The 23,938-nt window shown below is 42.4% G+C and overlaps 2 protein-coding genes across 2 annotated transcripts in view; both read left to right on the top strand.

The window, feature by feature from the left end:
- The window catches only part of mfng (MFNG O-fucosylpeptide 3-beta-N-acetylglucosaminyltransferase), a 513,815-nt gene that overhangs the window by 314,918 nt on the left and 174,959 nt on the right, over window positions 1-23,938 (top strand). The window lies entirely within an intron of this gene.
- LOC141765073 (protein phosphatase 1 regulatory subunit 29-like) overlaps window positions 1-23,938 on the top strand; it is a 266,436-nt gene that overhangs the window by 212,563 nt on the left and 29,935 nt on the right. Inside the window, exon 5 of the mRNA XM_074630927.1 lies at window positions 18,189-18,229. The gene's annotated coding sequence lies outside the window, so the exon portion shown is untranslated. The remainder of the gene's footprint in view (window positions 1-18,188; window positions 18,230-23,938) is intronic.

Genomic DNA, 23,938 nt, shown 5'->3' with positions numbered 1-23,938 from the left:
TACTTGTATAATGTGCTGTAATGAAGATAACACACATTTACACATAATATCAAACAAATATTCAATTTTCAGGAGAGATATATAGTCAAATAATTGTGATACGGCCTCTGATACCCCAAAGGTTTGATCGAACCGTACATGTTTAGTATGGTTTGACGTTAAACTGTTCAATTCCTAAAGCTGCAAGTTCTCTGATTAAATATACAAGTTTTTGCAGATGTTTCAGGTGCTGTTTGAATTGAAATATTGCAAATATAACTTTGCAGATTTCTTATAGTTCTGAGTCTTTGTCTCCCCTCTACATCTGTTTTCTTTGCTTCCTCTCACTGCCTCTCACTTTGTCAAGGGGGCAGCTACCAAACACAGGTTAACACATGTACTGTGAGCTACTACAGGGTCCGGCTGGCCATGCCGGGTATTCCCAGATGGTAAACACTTGAATTTAGAAGGCGGACATGTTGCACTCCAGAGCTTTTCACACTTCCTACCACTTTGTCCAAGGTGAAAGAAAGAAAGAGAAAAAGGTGAGAAGTGATGGAGGACGGAAATGACTGAAACAAAGCGAAAGAGTGAAAGCCAGAAAGTCAAGACGGTCAAAGTGAAGTCTAACAACATAACTGAACTTGCGAGTTTCCATTTTCACAGTTGTCATTGGGTGAAAACCATGTTTCTCCAAAAGGTCATCTGTTCAGGAAATATTTCCTCAGACCAGATGGACATGCTCAACGTAACCCTCCTCAGTTAGTACATTATATAAATGACTTGTAATGTTATGCATGTTTAGACAAGGGTTCAGGTTTAAAACCAGGATTTTGAGTTCTGTTTAGGTCATGATACCTAATCCCACATCAGCCTAAACAGATGGCTGACTTAGAGCTGCACTAACAATCTGTTATGTGGCCATATAAACTCTCCCTTCTGTTTAAATCATGAGGGTTATGTACTTTATGTTCATGCTTGCATCATGCTTTGACTCAACAGCCCAGTCTCCACAATATTACATTCCCATACAACAAAACTGAACTGCGTATCACAAATTAATTTCTGATCATAGTCCGCGGAAGTCCACGTAGGCGGGAGGTTGGGATGGATGGACCGATGGCCTTTTCTTGACACCTTTTTGGACAGTCATGTGCCATGAAGGGCTAACAGCCTGCAGGTGATTTCCCTGATTAGTTCCTGCTCTCTACTTTGGAGTACTAATCAGTGAAATCACCTGGTGAAGACACTGGTTGGAATGAAAACCTGCAACCCTGCCTCCTAAAAATTATGTTTATTTACTACTAATTTGCCAGAGCAAATATATTTTGAAGGAAACACCCATATTACAGTTTTGATTAACACAATAAGGAAACGTTTTTTAATGAGCGCATCTGCAAAGTTGCAAGATGTTCGCACTGAATATATCAGCAAAATGTTCATTGCCAATGTTTGTTTTCCTACCAAGTCGCTCATGTCATTTAAAGCATGATAAAGATTTTAAATGGTCATGTTTAGGCTCAAAGCACTTAAGTTTAAGATTAGGAAAAGTCAATTAAATATGGAAAAGTCAACAATGACATGAGATAGAATATGTTTACTTTATCAATATTTATCCAAAACCATCAATCCCTCCCGGACCTTAACCAAAGTGTTTTGTGATATGTGGGACACCGGTCAACAAAATACTGTCTCGAATCAAAAGTCCTGCACCGAGACGTTTTGAAAGGGAAACCTGTGTCTGTTGAGTTACACATATTTGTTTTTGCTCTGAGCTTTACTAACAAATTGTATCAAGCTCTGTGGAAGTTGGAGAGATGAGTCAAAATCTTGGCAAATAAAACTCAAACTCTGATTGTCAGATATCACTAAGGGTAAGTGAGGAAATATGTTTTTTCCAATATATTTTTATACCCCCGCGACGACGTAGTCGGGTGTGTCTAGCGCTCCGCATGTCCTTCCGTCTGTCCGTTCGCATGTCACACTTTCGTTTCCGGAGCAGAACTCAGATACTATTTAACTTAGGAACTTCAAATTTGGTATGATGGTTGAGAGTAGGGTCTAGTTGTGCCTTTCAATGGTTAGAAGTCCAGGGTGCCCAAGATTTCTAACATTTTTGGGCACTCTGGACTTGAGGAAGGTGAACTAATAACAAGCTACATTGTGCTCAATAGACTTATTCCATTACTTCCAAAAGGGTAAAACCTTTGGTCCTACTTCAGTAGGGGTCAAGCAGTGGACGGGGGTATGTGAGCCATGCGCACTTTTGCCTTGTTTTTTTATTTATTTGGTGAATTAATACCTTAATCAAGAGATAACTCAAATGGTTGCACAAAGATCTCTCATTTTCACATTATAATTGTACACCTTCATGTCTACAATGTGAGTTAATATTGAGAGAATATATATGCATTGGTACCACATTTAAAGGGCGAGTCCATCTGTGTTCTTTTCTGGGGGGTTTTTCAAATGGAAACGCTCATTCAGTCATGGCAAAAAGCAGTGATATAGTAAAAGTAAGCTAATCAATAAGGTTATGAATAATTTTAACACTAGCACTAGCTGAGTCAATGTTCGCTGTGCTAAATTTGTAAATAACTGAAAGGGTTGGTTGGGATATTTTGAAGTGGGGTTGTATGTATACTCCTGCGTTCTGTGAGGTAAAAATTTGTGTTTTGTGAATTGAGTCTGGTCTAGTCTTGAAGACCGCAATATCGCAATATAACGCCTTAATTTTCCCCGTCAGAAAGGGCTGTCTGACGGCGAGGTAAAGCATCTGTGGACTCAAAAAAAATCAATATCTCTTTAAGTGTATGTTATATTTACAATATGTTCACCACTTTATCTTACCCTCAGACAACCCATTGCAATGAAGGACTAAAGCCATTATAAAGCAATCTTAAAGACCAGACCAGACTCCATTCACAAAAACAATCATTTTACCTCTCTGAACACAGCAGTTGCTGGTCTACCGCTGCATCGATCTGTTAGTTTGTTTGAGTTATTGTGTGACTTTCAGATCTAAACTAAACGTGGCGTCCACAGCAGTACATCGCTTAACTTCCTGCCGGTACTCCTGTCTGCTTCTCCAAACTGGGAGCACGCCAATCGCCATCTAAGTTACTGTATGTAACGTTAATACACTGACTAAACGGCTGTATATGTACTGTACACGTTGCAGCGTCATCATGCAGAAACCTTCAGGTCACGTGGGAAACAGATTTTAGAAGGGCTTGAAGGGAAAAGAGCAATTGACGATGACAAAATTTGAATGTTTGGATTTGAATACATAAAGAACACCACTGTGAAGCTACAGAATGATATAAAATAAGCCCTTCAAGCCCTTGAGTGCAGGTGTGTGGCAGGTTCTGTTCCACCCTGATTGCTAATGAGCCACACCTGGCTAGTCAGGTTTAGAACCCTGCAGCCCAGTGGCTCTCGAGGACTGTCAGGAAGCCATATGCAACACCACACATGCTAAAACAAGCCAGTTGGAAAAAAGTTCACAGCTCCCTCTTGAACGATAGTCCTTCTGAATATGCGTTTGATCAGAGAGCAGTAGCTGCACTACATTCACCCACTTCTCTCTCCCATCAGTTAGTCTGAGAGCTTGTTAATGACGCAGGCAATGAAAATGTTTAGTAGAGCTTTGCACCGGCATTTCATGACTGTCAAGAGAAAGGAAGATCTGACACCTTTTCAATTGTATTATTTGAGATTGCTGGGAGAATAGTTGCACAAAGTTTCTCTGACATGCTATGCAGAAGAAAAGGATATTTGACATTTTAATAACTCCATAGAGAACATTTCAAAACACACTTGCCTCAGTCCTCAGTATGATTACATTTATACTGTAAGTAGAAGGTCTGAATGCACCAAACTCAACCTCTGATGCATATCAGGTGACAAGCTTATTTGGGGTTTCAATGGTTCACTGCAGGTGAGAGATTTGAAGCCTCAAAACCAGAGCACTCACAGAGGAAGGCAATATCCTGAAAAAGATCTCGCCCACCTTTCTTTCACTCACGTAGATACGTTTTATTTGAAACCAGTGTGAGATTTTTGTTCCAGCATCACATTGTGGTTCATCATGCCTCACATTACTTTTTTCAATTGACTTGTCATTGACTGGTTTTGATTTTCTGTCAGCGTATCTTGTAAATGTAATGGCATTCAGCAGCTGTCAACTGTCAAGTGATATGGAGGTGTTGCTCCTGAAATCAAAGTTTAGAGTGATGGCATTAAAGCCTCCACTGGACACCCCTCAGTATGTGTTTCACCACTGCAAAAAACAACTTTAATAGTCTGACTTTAATGTAGGTCTCTGGCTTAGTAGTCTGACTCACACAATGCAGACTGGGGGTATATAAGTGTATAAGCATGGACTGTATACAAGAGGTGGACGAAGGCACCGTGATGTCACCAATTGGTTTGTAGACTACTCGAGTTTGCCATCTTGGTTTTTGGCGGTCGCCATCTAGTTTTTTTTATAACCAAAAGTAACACCAAGCCCCCAGGAAGCGCACCGGTCGTCGATCACAACTTTTGTAGTGGCCAAACGGCGGTACTGCAACTTCCGTGTCCGTCACGTGATGCTATTGGGCCCAAAAATACTTTTTCCCATAGACTTACATTGAGAAAGAAAGAAGGTTGAAAGTTATACACACCCTATGTTTCATAATGGGCATCATGAGGTGTAACCCATCCATCCATAATATTTCTTATAGCTATTTATATCTAGACGACTATATATTGAAACTTCAGTGGAAATATGGACATATGTGTAATGTCAGAAATTAGTGAGAGTAAATCACAAGTGCCTGTACCTTAATGTGTGTGTGAGTGTGTGTGTGTGTCTGTGTGTGCAGGCAAGCAAGACCTTGAAAGGTGGCTGAATGGTTGGACGCATGGGTGACTGAATTGTAAATATGGAAAAGGACAGAGATGCATGGAGATTTAATAGGCTACTGAGATGGATGGATAAACAGATGTTTAGCTCACCGCGGGGATGAAAGATGGATGGATGAATGAAGGGGACAGATAGATGGATGTGTGATTGTGCTGAGACTGTTTTTGAGTTTAGACACGTACTGCACATATACTGAGTTTGTGTGGAATCAAAAGTGGTGTAGAATGAGAACACTAAACTTGACAAGAGCTTATGATGCAAGAATGTGAGTCTGACATGAACAGACCGGGAGCAGCCGAGAAACACATGGAAGAGAGAGAGAGAGAGAGAGAGAGAGAGAGAGAGAGAGAGATCAAAGGGTGGAGATGGATGAAAAGGAAGAACGAAGGTCAGCAGGGAGAGAGCGGGATGAGATGGATGATAACGGATGACTATCCAGCCCTGGGATTAGAGAGGTTTTGTTTGAAGGAGGAATGTTTTCTGTAAAGTCACGAGTAACACCAGAGGTAAACCTGCTGCTGATTCATTTATGTTATATTTTGAATTCTTTTGCAGCCAGGCTCATGAAAAAAACAAAAACACCATCATGCATAGAAACAATTAAGATGAGTAACATCAATACTGGCATCTTAACTATCCTCTGATAAATAACTTAATCAGAGTTAATGGACATAAATGAGTCGATTGTGTTTTGGCAGTCTCTCTGAAAGAAACACTCATAACACTCTGACTGCTGACTGGTCGGTACAGATTGACCCGTCGACCGCTGTGAGATGCAGTTGGCTCAAGATTATACAAAATCAAAGACAACAATCCCATCCTTTAAAATCACTATGACAGCGTCATCTGCAAACATTTGAATACTAAAGACAGTATTTGAGACTGTATGCATTGTCTGAACCCAGGGTTTGTTTCCATCAAACTCTCCTTCAGCAGCAAATATATACTGTAAAAGCGAACCCTCTCCCCTGCAATCAAACTCTGACTCAAGAAACCAAACCCCCATCTTAACACAAGGAGATCCAGCAAGTAGGTCACAACCAGCAACGGCCACATGTGGGTCAGAGTTATAAATATTGTATTTGAAACATGTGAAGGAATTGTGCCCCCGATAAATGAATAAAAGACGAGCAGAAAAATGTGTTGCATGTGCAGAAATCGTGAAAATACAAACAAAGATGAACACAAGTGGCTGAAATCCTCATTTATCTTTAGGTGATTTCTGCACTAACCTGGAAAAAATACTTTAATTTGAATTTATTTAGTAATAAATTGTGATTTCATTGATCAATTTAAAGCTGAAGTCGGCGAGATTGGAGCAAATATGGTTAAAAAAAGCTATTTTTATAAAACGGTCCCTTTATCATGACAGTAGTGCATGAGACAGGTAACCTGAAAAAAAATCATGTCTCTCTGTGTCCTTCGGTGCTCCTAACAGCATCTGCAAGATTTCACAGACTGGAGGAAAACAAGCAGTCAAAGCTGATCTGAGGTCTGCTGTCCATCTGCTGTCTATGAGAGCCGGCTGTCGATCACTCACAAACTCCGACAAAACGGTCAAACTAGGCAGCGCTGATCAAATATGAATCAATATTCTGTTACGTTAATGCCTATTTCTCTCCTCACATGTTTTCAGAATCATCTTGTAGTGCACGGTTTAGCTGTGAAATGAGAAAGTTTGTGACGCCGCCGCCATTGTGAAATCTGTTGAAGGAACTGCAAGTTCCGGTCACATGACCAGAGCACAGCCAATAGGAACGCTCTCTCTCTCTGAAATGACCTGTGATTGGTCAAAGTCTCACGTCACGGGCTAGATGTTCTAAAGCCTGAAAACAGAGCCATGAGGAGGTGCAGAAGTCTAGTTTTCTCTCAGAACACTTGAATTACAATATGCTGAAAGGTTATTATGGAATTTTTGCCCAATGATGCCAAAAATATATACTGCCTACTGCCACTTTAACTAATTGGTATAATCACTGTAACCTTAAAGTAGAGAGTTGAGCATATATGGAAGTATATTGGCACAAAAAGATTTAAGAGAGCACAAAACAGATTTCAGCGCTACTCAGTCTGCAAGATGATCTTTGAGAGCAAAGAGGGGGAAAAATTTAAAAGCATAATTATGAATGTGCACGAGGGAGGACAAAACAGCGAGGGAAATGTATGATTAGAAAGGTGAATTGTGTCATTTCAACAGTGTTGTTTTTTTAACCATTAGATGAACAACGGTATCTGCTGTCTGTATGATTAAAATACGTTGACACTAAATGACTAGAATCACACAGTCTTTGATTTTTGAGAGTCAATTTAATTCAAAAGTAAGTACTAGCTGTAGCGCTTGTGTTAGCTTAGTGTTAACTTCTATTTCTAGTGTGATTTTCTGAACCAGAAGTCGGGTTTTCTTAATTCTACTTTTTGCTCCTCCGTCTCTCAGAAGAGCGACAGAGAGAAAATAAATGTTCAAGCTTCACAGGGGAAAATAAATTGACAGCGAGAGGTAAATAAAACACAACATTTTTACAAACCTGGAATCTAAATCACTCAGCAAGCATTTTTTTTTTTTATTTGTCTCTTACTGGTATTAATTTGGTAAAATATGGAGCATTTATGGCATCCCGACTAGAAGGAATGGGATGCTCTTTTCTGTCACAGGCACATTGTGTGATTTCATCTAACAGGATGGTCTTGAGAAGACAATATTTGCCTTCTGTACTTCTAAAACAAGCATTTTCATTCAGTGTGTGTGTTTGCATACGGATATGTATTCTCAATAATGTGAGTCTGCAGCCTCCCACTCATTCATTTCTCCATTAATGCCGCTGACACACAGACACATAATGGCTCCTCGTGAACATACAGTATTGGTATGTGTTGGATGTCAGAATAACTGTATTGGCATGCGAGGCCAAGCATATGTGCATCTTAAGTTCAGCCATCATATCCTATTACCTCACAGGGGAGAGAGCATTCATGGGTAGAAATATGCAACATTTCCGCTGTCTACTTTGATAAGTTTATTTTTCTTTATATCTTTATGGATCCAGGGAGATTGCTGGGCCTTTTTTTCAGAACTCTCTTTCATACCTATATAGACACGTACATACCGTAAAGGTTAGATGATGCTTTAGCAGAGTAACTTTCTCTCTTCCCCCGGGGCAGATTTTCTGCAGCTGATCATCTATTTTTTCTGCAGCCACTACATTTCCAAGCTTCATTGAGATTGCTCTATTTTTATTTTTTTTGGAAAGTGCATCCTTCTGCGGCTGGAAGAGGTTATTGACACAAACAGCAGCTGCACTAGTTTGATCTTCCAAACCACAGAGAAAACCAGGGCTGCGTGTTCCTTTTGAACAATCAGATTTGTGCTTCTTTAAGTGACGGCTGACATCAGCGATAAGCCAGGGTATACGCGTGACGACAGAGAGCTGCAGTATGCGGCTACTGCAGGGGAACAGAAGTAGCTGAGAGAGCGATGGAAGGATAGAGGAAGGAATGGTGAGCGAGATTAAAAACATAAGAGAGCCCAAAAAGAGGATTTGTAGTTACACAAATGCATACAAAATCAATAAGCACATAAAGAAACACAGGCCCACAAACACTCTGAAACAAAATACTCCTTCCAGTTGGTAATTGGCCAGCAAGATGGTGATGAGCACTTGTACTGGAGAAGGTTTTGTCCTAATTAGCTTGATAGCCAAATCAAACCGACACTTTACTCCTTAATTAGTGTGTGCCAGACTCCCAAATATGTCTGAAAGCCGGATATGGAAAAAAGAAAAAGCAAGAGGAAGCGAAGGAGACGGCGAGCCCTTCGCAGAGCTTACTGAGATCACTTTCTCCCTCTTTACTGTGGCTGGATGGTGTTCCCTTTTAAAGCACTCAAGAAAACATTGGTGGAATGACAGTTGTAACCTTGAATTGTTTTCAGTGAAGAGCCAGATGGTAACTCTTGAAAATCGTTGTGCAGTCAGATTCTCCTTTTCTACAGTCCTTGTATGTCTGAGCTAATCTGCTTTTATAGATGTTTGGCAGCCTTCTTTTTTATTGAAATCAGTGAATGGAATTTGAAAAGAAATGAATTTAAGCGGTTGTGAAAAGCAGCTGCATATAAAATGAACAAACGACTATGAAGTTAAGTCAATACTTTAAACTGACCATTGCATTTTTTGTTGTTGATGAAACTGGTGCACCAGAGACAGACAGGAAGAAGATTTGGTTAATGTCCACAACTGGACTCTTTATTCCTCACTGTCTTTCTTTACAATACCAAATACATTCACTACACTCCAAGAAAAAAACAGATAATGTCCTGGCAGAAAATAACCAAGACATTTTCTGTTAAATTTACAGACATTTTTTTCAACCCTAAAATGGAAATTTCTATTGATTTACGGCAGGTCCTAAAACTGGGGCTAACTCTACCTGACGTCCACTGAAGTCTAAAATATGAGCTTTGGTAAAACGTAAATTAAAATACCAAACTATCAGCAAAATATTCCTGTGTATCTGGTAACGTTAACGGTCGACAACAGCTGAACAACAAAACAGCTTTCCAACTAAAACGTTATTGAGCTAACGTTAAGTCCTTAACATAAATAATTTTGGTTACACATTAATTGTTGATTTTTTTACCACAAAAGGGTGACAAAGATTTCTCCAAATTCGAAATTTGAACTAAACTTTGCTGTTTGTGATGGTCTATGCTTCTTCCGACTTTCATGCTATAGTGGAGGTTCTTGTTCCCACAATGCAATTTAAAAATAAAAAAAAAAAACTTCCGTGAAAAAACGATACAGAAAATTCCTTCATTTTAACACAGTATATTGGCCCGTATTTTTACGGACTTTTCTTAGTGTACAATTGACATCGAACCTCAAATTCTGTCACCCCAACTCATTCATCTTGTCAAATAATGAGAAGGGGGAGCGCCGTCACGCACCGAGCCCAGAGCTTCAGACCTTGGAGGAAGCATCTTCATTACAACCCATCTCTCTCTCTGTCTGTCTATCTCCCATGTGTATATCATGTTCACCTTAATCAGATTTACAGTTAAATAAGAGCTGCAGATGGGGAAAATGATGAACATTTTCCAAGAAAAGGTTAACCAATCAAACGGCTCTTTCCTCTATAATTACCTCTTCTCTCTCATTTCTCTTCTCTTTCTGGGAAGGTAAATTTGGCCTTTGACTCTTTTTTTTTTTTTATCAACCTCCTTTGTGGTATATCTTGTTGTATCACCCACTACCCAAAGCTGTTTAATAGCTTATTTCTCCCTTTTACCCACTATCAACCTCTTACAGAGTATTACTCTCAGTTTCTCCTTTTTCAATCTCATTATCTCTCTGTGAGACTAATGTCTTGCACTTCTTGTGCTTCTCTTTTTCCCCCATCTCGTACTCTTTTACTGGCCGTTTCTTACTGGAGCCGTTTGATTACTTGTTTCTACCTCTCGCACTCTAACAGCCTCTTTTCTCTTAGTCTTCTTGGTCCTCTCCCTCCCTCTTTCTATTAGAGTGGTGTGACAGAGATGGCCCTGGTTAGTCGAGCGCTCAGAAGTCAATCTTGATCTGCTGAAGGCAGGCCGCAGTCCGGGGGGATTTGGAGAAAGGAGACGAGGGGTGGTTTGTTGTCGATGAAGCCGTTCATGGCCAGTCTTGGATGTCTTGCAATGACGTACAGAAGAAATGACAGCGCAGCTAAACTTAATCGTATTGCCGTCAATTTGTTCTGAAATTAATACCTCTCCTATAAGGCCTCAAAACTGGATGCTAACATTCTGTTTCAGCTATGATTTACCATTCAAAGAGTTTTAGAATTCACATTTTGCATATACTCTTATCTATCTTGCATATGCTAAACCTATTCCATAATCCCATGGCTCTGTATTGATCATTGGAGTGAACTGGATAAGGCGTCATAATGTCACCATTGCACGATTCCTTTTTATATGGAAGTGAACTATTTGACTGAATAAATACACTCTCTTATGTGATGTTACTGAAAAGTGAAGTATCTCTGCTGTATTGACAACCATGCTGATTTGTAAAACAATTTAAACAATATCTAATCTGACTGAACTGCCAAGAATGAGCTACCATTTTCTGTTGTACAGTATGAAACTGACAATTAGTGACTGCTCCTGTTCCTTTTTTTCCACAAAAGTATTTTAAAATATTTTTGGGGATATTTCATGCCTTTTATTGGATAGCAAGCAACTGGACAGTTACTGTTGTGTTTTAATGAAATCAAAACCAAGGTGTTAACATAATTCTATTTTAGATGGAGACAAAATTATCTTGTAAAACCAATGTTAGATTCACTGAAAGTGTTGGCAGCATAATAAATTATGGTATCATCTGCATATAGCTTTATCCATATGTTCTTCATGGCAAAAGACAAGTCATCGGTGAATATTGAATAGAGAAGTGGCCCCAGACAGCTTCTTTGTAGAACTCCACAGACAAGGCACCATTAGCTAGAATAGCTCCCATTAATACAAACCCTTTGTGTATAGGATGTTATTCTTTGAAGTAGCACCAGAATGAGCGAGGCCTTATTGATATCCATTGTTTGTCTCACTGTTCTTCTTTTGACCTTACTACATTCACATTCAATAACAACATAGCTCTTTTTTTCTGCCGGTGAGTTGTGGCTGTTGCCTTTTAAACACTTAATACTGCAAGACAAATAGAAATATACACAGTGATGTACTTTGCCAACCTTTGTGTAAAGCTGATGAGACCTTTTTTCTAAAAACATAGCTGCTTACACTTGTTAGCTTTTGTAAAATAGGAATCTGCCACCAAAGCACACCACCCAGTGAGTGACACAGGAGATTTACTGGATCTCTGGATTGTTTCCTGCTTTTAATTTGGCTCATTTGGGCGACTGGGAACACAGCCATTCATATAAAATAGCAACACTGAAACCAGCTATCTTGATCGCAGGTCAAATCAACTGCAGTGCTCTTCATAAGGTTTTGTGGGTGTAAGTAGATGTTAATATCCGGAAGCCAGCGATTATATGTGATTGAAGAGCCTATCGTAACACAATAAACTGCAGTCTGGACTGATGCTTTTACTGTTGTTTATTTCACTCATAAACACCAGAGCACCATCACAAAGAGCATTACAGTGTTAAGATAACCATAAAGGGCTTGTCTGTAAACATATTTGTTTTGAATCTGTTCAGCACCTGAGAATTGGATCTGGCAGAATGCTGGATTACCAAAACTGTTCCCAAATGACTATTATGTTTATTGGGTTTACTTCCAGTTGACAAGAAAATGTAACAGGGATGAAGTTAAAATCAGCACTATTTCTCTTTGAAGCTGCATGTCATTTGGAAACCTTATTACTATCACAATGAACAGTTTCAGTCCTGTATCAAATTTGCAAAGTATATAGACGTTGCTATCCAAAAATTCCTAAACCTAAACTGACAAAAAGTTGCTGCAGTGTATGTTGGCTCCCCGTCACCACTACCTGCCTTTTGTCTTCATTCATTGATGTGGCTTCGTTGTGATTTCGATGCCTGCTAATGAGCGCCATTTGAGCTGCTTGCCTGCTTATCGCTCTGAGAATAATCATTACGCCAGCATGAATATTCAACACCGTCCTCCTATCCTTGGAGCGCTTGGATTATTGATAGGCTGCTTATTGGGTAATTCTCTTTCTAGTGTGACAGCTTCATAACACCCTCACCTGAGTTCTGTGATAGAGGGAAAGAAAAAACAGCAATTCAGTTGTGATGAAGTGTGCAGCAGGACGGTGCAGTCCGTGCAGAGATTGTTCTTTAACCAAAGGTCACAGGTCCTGTCCCCTTTTACAGCCAACACATGTCCATCAATAACTAAACCTTTCTATGGTTTTGTTTCCAGATACTTAAGAGGTTGCATCTTGTAGAATAATTCACCCTGAATTACAGCTGATTTAAATTTTAGCCCTGCTTTTGGTTGTGTAATTGATTCCCCTGAGGAGACATTTTTTTGCTGCAGTATTTAGCTCACAAGATAAATTATGAATCGGCCGTGTGGAATGCCCTTTATGCGGTCTAATGATCCTTTATGAATATAAGAATTATCCTCGTTCACTGTCGGTATGAATGAATTTGGAGTATTGTCCACCTGTTGCCTCGGGCGGTGTCTTTACGTGAGCCATTTGCTCGTACTTTCAGCAGCTAGTTGGCTTTGAAGATTTCATGCTAGCTGGATTAGATTTTAAATCCATCCATCTATGATTCACTTTTAGAGCTCTGGGGCATATCGCCGTGTGTGTGTGTGAGGGCTGGCGTGAGTATGCTTGTGTGTGTGTGTGTGTGTGTATGGAAGTGATGCCTGTGTTTGCACATATGAGATGTGCACACACGCATGTGTGTGTGTGGTATATATGTTTCTGTGTTGAACAAGATCATCTGTCGTGCAGTTAACGCCTCATTCTGCAGCACACACAAGCAGTGAATCACTGCCATAGTAATGATGGGGCTTGGCTCTCGTATAAAGCCCAATCCACTGAGAAATTCAAATCATACACTCACTCGACGGGCACTCATCTCTGCCAAACACAGTCTGAGATTGCTATTTGTCCCTAACACTGGAAAGCAAGATTGCCTCTAGATATTGTAAGTATATACTGTGGAAAATTCATGCCATGACACACAACAGCAAAACACACACAAACAGAAACACAGATTTAACACACACACAAAAAACCCAATGACGACACGAGGCAGAGGAGGAGTTACCCGGCCCGGAGGAAGCCCGGGGCCCACGTCTGGAGCCAGGCCCAGACGGAGGGCCCGTCAACGAGCGTCTGGTGGCCGGGCTTGCCACGGAGCCCGGCCGGGGATACCCCGAAAAAGGAACGTGGCACCCCCCTCCTCTCCATCCTGTGGGCTCACCACCTGCGGGAAGAACCGCTTGGGTCGGGTGCGCTGCCACACGGGTGGCAGTGAAGGCCAGGGACCTCGACGGACTGGACCCGGGCGGCAGAGGCTGGCTCTGGGGACGTGGAACGTCACCTCTCTGTGGGGGAAGGAGCCGGAGCTTGTGCGGGAGGTGGAGCGCTACCAGTTGGATCTGGTAGGGCTTACCTCTACGCACAGCCTCGGTTCTGGAACCGTACTCTTGGATAGGGGTTGGACTCTATTCTTCTCTGGAGTTGCCCATGGTGTGAGGCGCCGGGCGGGTGTGGGGATACTCACAAATCCCCGGCTGAGTGCCGCTACGTTGGAGTTTACCCCGGTGGACGAGAGGGTCGCCTCCCTACGCCTTCGGGTTATGGGGGGGAAAACTCTGACTGTTGTTTGTGCGTATGCACCAAACAGCAGTTCGGAGTATTCGGCCTTCTTGGAGACCCTGAATGGAGTCCTGTATGGGGCTCCAGTAGGGGACTCCATAGTTCTCCTGGGAGACTTCAACGCGCACGTGGGCAACGATGGAGACACCTGGAGTGGCGTGATTGGGAGGAACGGCCTCCCTGATCTAAACCCGAGTGGTCGTTTGTTGTTGGACTTCTGTGCTAGTCATGGATTGTCCATAACGAACACCATGTTCGAACATAAGGATGCTCATAAGTGTACGTGGTACCAGAGCACCCTAGGCCGAAGGTCGATGATCGATTTTGTAATCGTATCATCTGATCTGAGGCCGCATGTTTTGGACACTCGGGTGAAGAGAGGGGCGGAGCTGTCAACTGATCACCATCTGGTGGTGAGTTGGGTCAGAGGGTGGGGGAAGACTCTGGACAGACCTGGTAAGCCCAAACGCGTAGTGAGGGTGAACTGGGAACGTCTGGAGGAGGCCCCTGTCCGAGAGATCTTCAACTCACACCTCCGGCGGAGCTTTTCTGGCATCCCTGTGGAGGTTGGGGGCATTGAACCCGAGTGGACGATGTTCAAAGCTTCCATTGCTGAAGCTGCGGCGGTGAGCTGTGGTTTTAAGGTCTTAGGTGCCTCAAGGGGCGGCAACCCTCGAACACCGTGGTGGACACCGGTGGTCAGGGAAGCCGTCCGACTGAAGAAGGAGGCCTTCCGGGATATGTTATCTCGGAGGTCTCCGGAGGCAGTTGCAGGGTACCGACGGGCCCGAAGAGCAGCAGCCACTGCCGTGACGGAGGCAAAGCAGCGGGTGTGGGAGGAGTTCGGAGCAGCCATGGAGAAGGACTTTCGGTCGGCACCAAAGTGCTTCTGGAAAACCATCCGGCACCTTAGGAGGGGGAAACGGGGAACCATCCAAGCTGTGTACAGTAAGGATGGGACACTGTTGACCTCAACTGAGGAGGTAATCGGGCGGTGGAAGGAGCACTTTGAGGAACTTCTGAATCCGACCAATACGCCCTCTATGGTAGAGGCAGAGCTGGAAGCTGATGGGGGACCATCATCAATTACCCTGGTGGAAGTCACTGAGGTAGTCAAACAACTCCACAGTGGCAAAGCCCCGGGGGTTGATGAGATCCGCCCAGAAATGCTGAAGGCTCTGGGTGGGGAGGGGCTGTCTTGGATGACACGTCTCTTCAACACCGCGTGGAAGTCGGTGACAGTGCCTAAGGAGTGGCAGACCGGGGTGGTGGTTCCCCTTTTCAAAAAGGGGGACCAGAGAGTGTGTGCCAATTACAGGGGTATCACACTGCTTAGCCTCCCTGGTAAAGTCTACTCCAAGGTGCTGGAAAGGAGGGTTCGGCCGATAGTCGAACCTCAGATCGAAGAGGAACAATGCGGATTCCGTCCTGGCCGTGGAACAACGGACCAGCTTTTCACTCTCGCAAGGATCCTGGAGGGGGCCTGGGAGTATGCCCATCCAGTCTACATGTGTTTTGTGGACTTGGAGAAGGCATATGACCGGGTCCCCCGGGAGATACTGTGGGGGGTGCTGCGGGAGTATGGGGTGAGGGGGGCACTTCTCAGGGCCATCCAATCCCTGTACGCCCAAAGCGAGAGCTGTGTTCGGATCCTCGGCAATAAGTCGGACTCGTTTCCGGTGGGGGTTGGCCTCCGCCAGGGCTGCGCTTTGTCACCAATCCTGTTCGTGATATTCATGGACAGGATATCGAGGCGTAGTCGGGTGGAGGAGGGTTTGCAGATCGGTGTGCTGAGGATCTCATCGCTGCTTTTTGCAGATGATGTGGTCTTGTTGGCATCATCGGTCTGCGACCTCCAGCACTCACTGGATCGGTTCGCAGCCGAGTGTGACGCAGTCGGGATGAGAATCAGCACCTCTAAATCTGAGGCCATGGTTCTCAGCAGGAAACCGGTGGTTTGCCTACTCCGGGTAGGGAATGAGTCCTTACCCCAAGTGAAGGAGTTTAAGTATCTCGGGGTCTTGTTCGCGAGTGAGGGGACGATGGAACGTGAGATTGGTCGGAGAATCGGAGCAGCAGGGGCGGTATTGCATTCGCTTTACCGCACCGTTGTGACGAAAAGAGAGCTGAGCCGGAAGGCAAAGCTCTCGATCTACCGTTCAATCTTCGTTCCTACTCTCACCTATGGTCATGAGGGTTGGGTCATGACCGAAAGAACGAGGTCGCGGGTGCAAGCGGCCGAAATGGGTTTCCTCAGGAGGGTGGCTGGCGTCTCCCTTAGAGATAGGGTAAGAAGCTCAGTCATCCGTGAGGGACTCGGAGTAGAGTCCTTGCTCCTTTGCGTCGAAAGGAGCCAGTTGAGGTGGTTCGGGCATCTAGCACGGATGCCTCCTGGGCGCCTCCCTTGGGAGGTGTTCCAGGCATGACCAGCTGGGAGGAGACCACGGGGAAGACCCAGGACTAGATGGAGAGATTATATCTCTACTCTGGCCTGGGAACGCCTCGGGATCCCCCAGTCAGAGCTGGTTAATGTGGCCCGGGAAAGGGAAGTTTGGGGTCCCCTGCTGGAGCTGTTGCCCCCGCGACCCGATCCCGGATAAGCGGTTGAAGATGGATGGATGGACACACACACACACACACACACACACACACACACCGTGTAGCAATAGTGTGTAACCACATCTGAGGGAATCTAACATTTCCAAATCATGCTTTGCGGGGAGGGGCAGATTTAAATATAGACGGATGCTCTAATGTTCCATCATGGGGTTTACTCTCTTGGATCGCCCCATTTAAAAGTAAATGAGAAAATGATCCAGTTTGAGGGCTATTTAACGGTGCCCTCCTATCCACTAGAGAACTACTCATACATACATGACTTTACTGAGCGATGTGGTCACATGTTTTGCCAGTTTTGCCAAGCCATGAAGAATAAATTGTTTTAATCCTAATGAAGGCTTATGATATCCAAGGCAACTGTTTTTAACAGTTGTTGGACAACAACAGAGTTCAGTGGCACTGAGGCATATAGAATATCTGACAGCGGGATGAATTCATTGTTTGTTGCCATTTGCTTTTTCATGGGATTTGTTGAAAATAGTAATAAAAACTAAACATAATCATTGTTAAATTGCCTCCACGGGAAACCACAGGGAACCCATATTTCTGATTCAAATATGAGAAGCAATCAAAACTCTCTCACAGTGGGGAGAATATTACACAGTTAACAGATTGGATAGAGTTCACTGTAACATGCAAAGCCAGCTTTAATCTGACATGACACATACCAAGATAACATCGCAAGATACCCATACTATTCATGTGGAAACGTAACTGATGAGTTCTAGCTGTTGTAGATTATACATTATGAATGATGCATATGCACATAGACATATGTCTTGCTCAAATGTTTTGTTATGTATCTGAGTTTTTATTTTGAATGCAATATGTTTGAGTTTAGTTGGAGTTACTGTACCAATACTAAGAGGCATAGTTGTGGTGCTGCTGGATAAAAACTAAAAAAGGCTTAAGCATGTGAAAAGACTAGCAAGACGGAGATGCAAACATTTTTTTATAAATTGTAAGAAAATAACGTCAGTACAGTCCTTGGCCTGTGCGTCACACTGTGCTGCCTGCTCAACCCTCAGCACTGATATTTTCAGTAATCAGATGTGTGGTGAAAAACTTCCCCCCAGCGCTCTGACATTTCAATGGCTGGTTTATACAGAGAGAAACCCCACCTCAGGCAACCCATGCAGCAGCCCCTTAGCTGCTCTGTCCTAGAATACAAACTCACACTGAGACGTATACTCGCATGCACACACGCTTGGCCTCTTGATGCAAAAACTACAGAAACTAAAAGTGCACACAAATCCATAAATATACGTGGCATTTCAATGCATTAAACACACACTGGCAAACACACTGTCACATGTGCACACAGTATATGATAATGAGGTTTCTCAATGGTAAAAAATGTGATGATATTATTTCTCTTTCTTCAGCTCAACTGAGGTATCGCCACTTCAGAATCAAAATCAGTCAGGTAATCTACATTCTCTGAAAACAAATGCAACCACATTGCAAATATGACCAGCGTGATGTCAACTCATAACATCCTAAGAAATGACTCTGAAATCATTAGCTGCAAATCTGGTGTAAGATGTTGCTTGTAGGATATTGGTAAGGACAAGTAATTCTCCAGTCTCATGAAGCACGTGATACAGTTAGCCTATAAAAAAGCTGAATAACATTGACAGGGAGAAAAAAATATTCAAAGCCAAAGTAATCATTTTGGCCGTTAAGTTATTTCTGAGGAGTCAGTTTTTGGACGGTTGTCATCGGAGGTCCTGGATTCAACCCAGTTGATGTGATGGGTACAAGCTGACTGCATATACTGTAGCTGAAATGACTGGGCAGAGTTCCCAGTCTGGGTACTATTAAGTAAAAATCTGCACTCAATAAAATCATTGCATTTGGATGTTTCTTGTCATCAAATGTTTTGATTAATGGGCACAATTTCCATTTATGCATACAGTGCACATTATACACCTTTATTTTCTGGTAAGATTAAAATGATTACAGCACAAACATGTGAGAAAAAACAGTGGATTGAAACTACAAATCTCTGTGATCTGTACTCGCCTCCATCTTCTCTCTGCGTTCACTTGCCGAGGCGCTTTAAGAAGAAAGAGCCTTTTTAGTCTCTGTTTTTGGCATGGAATGATCCAACCAAGCCAATGAAAACTGGCCAAAATTACAAGCCAGTTGATTTGCTTTGCCATTTCCTCAAACTGCTGTTTTGTCATCTTTTTGTGATTGAATATGAACAAATTATTGAAATTGCAATATTCCAAATTCCTTGCAGGTTTGTAATTACTCATCAACTTGTCAGAATTACAATTCATGCATGTATTTGTGCAAATGTCAGTACAGAGACTACATCATTGCCATTCTATGACAGCAGGAACACACAGAATACACTGGCATACACACACACACACACACACACACACACACACTGTACATGCACATATATGGCGGGATAAACAGGCACATAATCACAGTCATGCAGGAAATAAACAGAAGAAGCTTTAAATGCTTCCTCATACATCATATATGCCTTGACCCCCCCACACTCCTCAGCCTGTGTCTCAACATATTCAACATGACCGGGGTAAGTAGTGCAAATCAGTGTTGATGGTTCAGTTCACACATAGTTTACAGATTAATCAGTACTCACTAAACACACACACTTGCGTACATACAGAGAACACATAACACATTCAAATATTCATCTGTCAAAGTTAACGCAATAATGCATTAACACAGATTTGTATTAATAACACTAATTCCTTTAACGCATTAACGCAACTTGCAATTTTTTAGGTTGTAGGTAGAGATAAGATGCAGGCATCATATGAAACTACCAAACCTAATGAATCCATCAGTACCAACCATGTCATACTAGCTTGTCGTAAGGGAGGTTAAATAACGCTACAAACTTGCGCTAACTTTTGGCGAGGAAAAACTGGCGTGACCATTTTCAAAGGGGTCCCTTGACCTCTGACCTGCAGTTTGACCTGCAGATTTGAGCATATTTTTTATGCTAAATGCAGTACCTGTACTTAAAAAGGTCTATAAGAGCAATAAAGTCCGCATAGGGAGGAGGTCGGGGTGGACAGTTGGGTCCAAAAACACAGGACTTTCACCCAAGAGACCACTATTTGTGTCTTATGTGAAACCGTAAGTCATCGTAATGTAGCCTATTGAACTAAAAAACATTTTAAACCCTAAACCCCTAAACCTAACCAACTAGTTTTGTTGCTTAAACCTCACCAAGTTGTTTCCTTTGAAGGTTTATTTTGTACACATGTAACGAGTGGAAATTAACACGACCAAGCTGCCGTATTTGACGTGTTAGGATACGTGTTGCATAAACAGATATAAACCTATGTTTAGCTTACTATTCACTTCTGCATTGGTCTCACTAACAGGTTTTTACATTACAGTGAGCGATAGTTAAATTCATATTATGAGCTGCTCATTTCTCTCTGATATAAAGGGTGTCCCACTGTTTTTCAGTTGAAATGTAGAAACCTCACAATGTCTCCTGTGTGTGTTAAAGAGGTTCAGCACAAGTTCATTGTGCTATTTTGGCATAAAGATGAATTCCAAAGTTTTCTGCTCAGTTTTGTTCTTTAGATTAAGATCATCAACAATTATCATCAGTCAAACCCACTTGTTTTAGGCCTGCTTTGAGACAGGATAATTAGGGATGCCCTGATTAAGTTTTTTGTCTCTCCTCCTTATCTGAGTGTCTTCTAAAAGAGGATGTTTTTTTGTTTTTTTTAAAATATTATTTTCATCATATTTTTACAACTGTCTAACTTATCTCAAAGTAGGCCTACATTGAAGTTAGTAAAGCAATTTATACATGTGATTATGTGTGATGCAGCAGAGCTATTCAGCGTTCCTTCAATGCTTTCCTATAATATTAAGTACAGTGATCCTCTAGTGTTGTTGTATTATATCTGTGGAGATACACAGAAATGTTTGGACAGGATTTTGGACAACTTCTTTTCAACCTTTCAAAATAATGAACTGAAATGCAGTTTCAATCAGCAGCACTTGTGTGTGTGGTCCACCTGAGAAATGTTATAGAATAGGATGAACTTTATTAATCCCCCAAAGGGTAAACTGGTTTGCCAACATGCACAAAAAATCGACAGACAACACAATACCATGCAGTCATTGAAGTGAAGTACATAGTTTCAACAACAGTAAAAAAACTGTTCCAAAAACTGAAAGTGCATACAGTGAATAGTATAGTGGAACAGGGATAATTGTTTTAAACCCTGAGTGGCTCTACTCACTTTCACAGTCAGTGTGGATCATTATCTTTCAAACCACTTGCCGTTGTTTATTCATTTGGGCTTTTGAATTGTTCACTCACTTCCGTGCTGTATGCCGGCCAGGTATGAGAGGAAACAGATGTGTGAAAACTGTCAGTGCTTGTCTAAAATGGTAATGAAGCAGTAACATAGCGCTGCAGAGAGAACTTATAACACTATATCTACCAGCGTTAGCAATGCAACCTGCTATTCTAGTGCACCTGGAGGTGGATGTGGTGAAGAGCAAACTGACTTTGCTAACTTTTGAGATAGAAAAAATTTCAACTTTTAAAGCCCAAATTGAATTGAAATAAACATGTAAAACGTTTAGACAGGGATGAATCACATACCATGTAGGCTAATTTTATTCAGGGCTTTGCAGGGCTTCCCTAGTTTACACAGGCATATTTGCAAGCAGACAAAAACTCCTATTCAGTAATACGAATACTCACATTCAGCCGTGTGTATACCAATATATATCTTGCGTGCACAAATACAATTACAGACACCGAATATGTTAATTTGCAGTAGAGATTCACACATTTATTTATCGGTGTCTCACTTGAGTGCACTGGTTCATTTTACAGTAGAAAACAAACCTCAGAAGGAGGGGGGTAGATTAATTCATGGGGGGGGGAGGAAAGAGGAGTTGCAAGAAAGAAAGAATCAGGTAAAGCAGTGTAAGTCAGACGTAAAGCAGTGTAAGTCAGACGTAAAGCAGTGTAAGTCAGACGTAAAGCAGTGTAAGTCAGACGAATGATGAATGTAGAAAGAAAGCAAGAACATGCAAGAGATGTGACAGAAGGTAAAGCAGAGAGGTGTCAGGGTTAGTAATTCTCAGGAACACTTCACAGCTTCTCAGCTCCACTTTTTTTGCTGTCATCTCCTTCTGTCGCTCAGTCCCTCTCTGCATCACCCGCTCCTCATCTCCTGTCTCTCCACCGGCATGTCTTGTGTCCTTTTTCCTTTTTAGAGACAGCTCCTCATTGTTGAGCCTGACACCTCTCCGACCACGGCAGCCGTCCGTGCATGTGTTCGTGCACGAGGAAGCCAGGGAGACTTGGAAATTATTTTTTAAAATTACTTTATATAAATTCTGAGCAACAGTACCGGGAGAAGGTGAAATAGATTTTTTCTCCTGATAGTGAAAATATTTCCACACACAGGGAAGTGCACGTACCTTCACTATCCATACAACCACCTTCTTCATACAGTATACCGTTCACATACCCACCCACACAGATAACAAACCAATCAAACATCAAACAGTCAAGCAACCACAAGTTCATCTCCTACAATTCCTGACCCAACCATGAAGGTCTTCAGGTTATCAGTCCGGTTATAATGTGCATGTTCCACCCTGAGCCGAGCAGCCAGTAACCCCTTCATCTTCATGATAACGTCTGTCAACCCCTGACCCCCGATCTGTTTTTGATTAAGCTGTTCTTAATGGACAATTAATCCTGAACAAATCCTGTGTCTTTTGGAGGAAAAAAATAAAAAATTGAACGAGAGTCGGTCAGCATCCGTGTCACGACCCGGTCTTTCTCGCTTTTTATATCAGTTGCTCTGAGCGTCTGATAATGATATGAATGGATTTACATTGTAGTTGAATTGAAAGCCCGGTGCATCTCATACAGACGCTAAAGGGTGCCCTGCGTCACGTCGAGGGGGCACTGACCCAGCGGCGCTATTTGACAAGTTGGGAGTGAGAACGGGTTGGATTAAAAGTCCATCCAGGATTCTGTGTATAAGCCTGCAGTCCTCTCTCTACCACATTGGGTAATGGTTCGAGTATCAGCTGCAATTCCTGCTTACTGAAGCGGAAGAAGAATCCACATGAACCTGGCTTCAAAATATGAGAAAGCTAAATTCCCTCCACTTGTATCAGATGAGTTGCATTCAACAAATGCATATTTGACTGTACTTCTTCACTCTTCCGCCGTGTTTATCATCATGTTATCATGAGCTAATCAGATGAATGTATACATGTGAGCTGCACCTCTCACACTCTCCACTGCCCCACTAACAAGCCTCAGTCTTTCTGCAGCTTTACTTTGGCAGATGAGGTTTTTTCATACACAACAAACAATCAATTAAATCCTTGAGGGAGCGAAAAGAGAGGAAGAGATGAGAGAAAAGATCACAACGACAGTGTACCTACTGTATGTGCTAAAAGTCTGCGAGAAAAGGAAAAGCCAGCGAGCTGCACTTCAGTGGATGTGTGTAACAAACAGACAGACAGAGAGCTAAGTGTATGATGTCCAGGCAGACCATGCAGAAAGGGTGAATGAGTTTTTGGAGATGGATTGGAGATGGATTTCACATGAGGTCGACAAGAGAGAGAGCAGACAAGATTACATACCCGTCTGACACAACACGAACACCAAAAAAAGAAGTGTAGCTGTTGTTTCTTTCACAGCAGCTCAGCTCGATGGCCGAAGGGGAGGCGAGACAAAGAAAGAAGAAATAAAAGAAGAGATGCCAAAACAAAGGGAAGAAAGTTTTCACGAGGAGCCGTGAAGACATTAAGAAAGAGGAGGAGGAACAACAGAACAGAGGAGGTGTCACGAATCTCAGGGCCGAGAAAGAGAGGGAAGAAGCTTTCATGGAAGCTGTAGAGGGATGAAAGGAAAAAAGAAAGAGAAGAGAAGGCGTAGTGAATCACAGGGTCAAGATGTGAGGAGAGAGGGAGGTGATAGAGGAGTGAAAAAAGGAAGACGGAGGAGAGGATAGAGTCACCTAAATTAAGGCTGAGGTAAAAATTTAGTGCGGTTTTTTTTTTGGAGGCTTGAAGGGAATCAAAGAAGAAGAAGAAGAGAGGAGGAGAGAAAGAAGTCATGAAATGTGAGCCTAAGATG

Source organism: Sebastes fasciatus, chromosome 3, assembly GCF_043250625.1.
Source record: "Sebastes fasciatus isolate fSebFas1 chromosome 3, fSebFas1.pri, whole genome shotgun sequence".
Lineage (NCBI taxonomy): Eukaryota > Metazoa > Chordata > Actinopteri > Perciformes > Sebastidae > Sebastes > Sebastes fasciatus.
This window is presented reverse-complemented; position numbering and strand designations above follow the sequence as displayed.